Genomic DNA, 4015 nt, shown 5'->3' with positions numbered 1-4015 from the left:
AGGCCGTGGATTGCCTGACCGCGGTCGAGCACCAGGAGCATCAAGGGAAGCCTTGGAGCCAGCCCTGAGAGCACGGCCATGGTCTGCAGAGGAGCTGAGCTCCCACCGCTCCACCTGGAGGAAGGGGCCTGCGCTGGCCTTCCCGCCCTTCCCAAGGAAGCCCCTCTCTCTTTCCCTGTCTTGCTCTGCTTTACTTTATGCTCCCCATGAAATACCTCCTCCATCCTTCTGTAGCAATGGGTCTAGGTGATAGGTGATTGCCAGAGCCTTGAAGCATGCTTTACCGTTCTTGGCAAAGAAAGAAGCATCCCTGGTGTGGAGGTTTTCCTTCAGATGGCAGCACTTCTCTGAGCTTTACTCAGCCTCCAGAATGCATTGCTTAAGCTCTCGCCTTTTCCATTTTCCTTTGATTTTCTCATTAAAGGCTTTGGGCATCAGCTTTGCAAGAGAGTCGTGTTTCAGTCTGCCCTCTTCCCCAGTCCCAGCCAGCTGAGTATCCAGAAGAGTTCCTCCCTTGGTAAAACTACGGGTTTGTCCATAGTTCCTTGGTGTCAGAGAGCATCGTCTTTCAGCCCTGACATCCCATAGCAGCGGAGACAAGGCCAGCCTGGGGCGAGAGCTCTCGTGGAAGGAGCCCCATTACTCACTGGCACACCTCAAAAGCCACAAAACAAAGCATGAAGGAAGGCCGAATATTCATAGAAGCCTAGAATCTCCCCAGTTGGTAGGGTCCTCAGAAGATCACCTGGTCCAACCTTTTGTGGGCAAGGGAGCCTAGATGAGATTATCTAGCAGCCTGTCCAATCGCATCTCAAAAACCTCCCGTCATGGGGACTCTAGCACATCCCTGGCAAGGTTGTTGCAGTGAATGATTGTGCTCACTGCAAAGAACGTCTATCTTACACCAAGGTGAAACCTCTCCCGGTTGCTCCCTGTCCTCCCTGTGTGGCTCTTTGTTAAGAGAGAGACTCTGTGCTCTTTGTAGCGGCCTTTAAGTACTGGAGAAACTGTGACGAGTGCAGGGGAAGAGCATGCCAGGACAGCACGAGACTCATTATGGGACATTTTGGGGGAGGAAGCAGAGGTGGGGGAAGGGAGGGTTCAGGGTGGTACTGGGAGGAAGAACCGTGAGAAAACTAGAGGGAAGATGGGATAGCATGGCTGTCACTTGAGAACTGGTTGCTGTTCAGGATGCTTGCCTGGCCATGCCCTGCTTCTGATCCCTGCAGCCTGTCCTGTCCTCTTCTTAAGTTCTATTCCTAACTGCTTTCCCTAGTGAGGGGCTCTCTATTCTGTGTCTGTGTGTGTGTTTGGAAGTCTGGGGGGCGGCAGCTGGAGTCAAACCCCAGGTCACCGTGGTTCCCGTCTTGGTGGCGCCGGACACTGAGTGGGACCAGAGGTCATTGGGACTGCTTGTCTGGGGTGCCGGCACCTGGGCAGGCCAGGGTGAGTGGAAATAATGTGCCAGCAAGTGGAGAGGGTATGCAAGTCAGTGTGAGATTGCTCTCGAGGATCAAGTCAGGTGACGCAGCGAGTGGGTAAAGCAGCTTGGGGAGGCACGTGTGGGCGTGTGCCTCTGCGGGAGAGGTCACAGAAAGAGCTGGCTACGGGGGGCACCAGAGGCCAACTTCCAGAGACACCATAGGGCCTCTTTGTGTCTGTGTGCGAGTCTCTAGGGGCGAGAGAACCGCAGGAGCTGGCTACCAGAAGGACCAGGTTGCCCAGGCCGACTGGAGCCAGGGACCAGCTACCGGGTACAGCCCAGCTGACGGAGGCGGTCCACGTAGTACATGAGCGTGGTATTTTCCCACTCGCAGACCTTCATTGTTATCAGCCGGAAAGGGGACCTGGACGAGGCTCTCGGTGCTCTTAGCTGAGCGCTGCGTTTCTGCCTGGGTTGATGGGTGTGGTTGGCCCTGTGTAGATGGCTTGTACACATGGATTTGTGTGCGTGTGTGCCCCCGGGAGGCACGCTCAGCCTCGCTGCTGGCTGGGCCTTGGGACATGGAGCTGTGGCAGCCTGAGCTCTGCTGAGCTCCCGGGTTCAGCAGCCACTGAACGGAAAGGGAGCCTTGCGGGCTGCCCAAAGCGCCGAGCTCGTCTGTCGATGAGAAAGAGTTCTGCCCTTCTTCTCTTCCCTGAGGCTGGCCAGGTGAGATTAAGGTGCCGATGAAGAAGCTGGCAGTGACCTCTCCGCAGCAGACAGCCCCTTTCTCATCTCCTGCAGACTCTTCCCCCTGGATTCAGCCCCAGCTGGGCTGGCAGTGGGGGCAGCGGTCCCCTTCACCTGGCTCGCAGGCCTTAGGGATATGTGAGGCTGGGGGGGTGGGTGGGTAGGGAGGGTGGGGTCAGCAGCATTCTGAGCTCTGAGCCCCTTGGCCAGACCCCAGTCTCTTCTTCTCGCATCTTGTTTGCATGCTGGTCTGTCCAGGCATGCTGCTCACAGGTGCTGGTCACCACGAGCCACGAGGCATCCCTGGAAGTGCAAAACTAGTGGGAAGTTGGACTGGAGTATGTCCTAAGCAACCAGCTGAACCTGCTGGAGCAGTTGGCTGGGACTAAAGGATCTCAGGACGTCCCTTCCAGCCCCAACGGTTCTGAGATCCTGTGAACAGATAAGGGCAATGTGTCACATCAAAAAAATCTTACATGAACTGTTCTGTGACAGAAAGTGGTTTATGCGTATTCAGTTTTTTGTTCTCGTGGCTAGTTGAGCCTTACTGACGGCAAGGTAAACACCACCCACTGCTGTCCCTTTCTCCACCAAGCTAGACAGCTCAGTGTAGGTGGCTCCCAGCTTGGGTAAGCATGACTTCTCCTTCATAAATCCATGCTTACTACTCCCAACCACCTTTGTGTGCAACCTGTGTTTGGAAAGTACTTCCAGGATGCTTTGCTCTATCATCTTTCCAGGGGCTGAGGAGAGGCTGAGCTGAGTCCTGTCCTGTCAGTTCCCTGGACCTTCCTTCTTTCCCTTCTTGTTCCTCTTGCCTATGTGGGGACAGAAGAGGTTGAGGTGTGTCCTGAGCCACTTCAAAGCCTTGCAAGTTCTTTCCAGGCAACTCTCACCTCAAAACAAAGGCTTACTTGGGGGCACACATCAAGCTGCTCACACTCAGAAACTCTGACCATTGTTGGGCTGACCGACGAGGATGGGATTTGAACCCATGCGTGCAGAGCACAATGGATTAGCAGTCCATCGCCTTCACCACTCGGCCACCTCGTCAGCATGCTGCTGCTCCTCCTGCCACAGAGTTGGTTCTCCTGGCTCTGCCTCTTCCCAGTTTGTTGCCCACCCCTAACTACACCCTTGCATCCACCACTTCTCAGCTGCTCCCCACTGGCATCAGCCAGCTGCTCAGTTAGCCATCACTGTCTCCATTCCTGTCCTTTGGACATGGGTTGTTATGATTCCTCCCAGCTCTGCTGCCATCTCCTGCTCGACAGTGATTCCCTGCTCTGTAAGCAGATTCACATACAGGATACACATCTTTGCTTTTCCTGGGTCTCAAAGGAGACCGCTTTACCAAACTTCCCTCCCTTTTCTTCTCCCATTACATTCGGGCAAATACTGTCCTGGCTGTCCACAGAGAATAACTTTCTGTTCAGCTGGAAACACAAGAAAGCAGGAGTGTTAACTCAGTTACTAGAGAGGAAGGAAGAGAATGACAAGACTTAACCATGATCCAAGGGAACACCGGCCAGCTGTTAACTATTAGCTTAAAAACTGACCTTTGAAAATTGTAGCTCTGTTCCTAAAGGTAAGGACAGGCTCATGTGCTATGCAAAGTCTAGGGTGAAACAGACTCCGGGGACCATGGGCAGGGTGTGTAGGGGGAAGGGCCAGGTGATGCTAGCCAGGGCAGTTATGCCCATTAGTATACTCAGGACCCTGACAGTGCTCTCTATGTAATTATTTCTATCATATGGCAATAGTACAGTATTGCTATATTTTTATAGCACCCTGGATGGAACTGTATGTGAAAAACCTGACAGGGCAACCTGACAGGGCACG

General features: G+C 53.9%; 1 non-coding gene across 1 annotated transcript; it reads right to left on the bottom strand.

The window, feature by feature from the left end:
• Positions 1 to 3144: 3144 nt before the first annotated feature.
• On the bottom strand, positions 3145 to 3226 carry TRNAS-GCU (transfer RNA serine (anticodon GCU)). The gene has a single exon. It is a non-coding gene; the product is annotated as a tRNA-Ser (tRNA).
• Between the last annotated feature and the right edge of the window lie 789 nt (positions 3227 to 4015).

This window comes from Phalacrocorax carbo, chromosome 16 (genome assembly GCF_963921805.1).
Source record: "Phalacrocorax carbo chromosome 16, bPhaCar2.1, whole genome shotgun sequence".
Taxonomy (NCBI): Eukaryota; Metazoa; Chordata; class Aves; order Suliformes; family Phalacrocoracidae; genus Phalacrocorax; species Phalacrocorax carbo.
The sequence above is the reverse complement of the archived record's forward strand: the minus strand, read 5'-3'. Positions and strand labels throughout refer to the sequence as shown.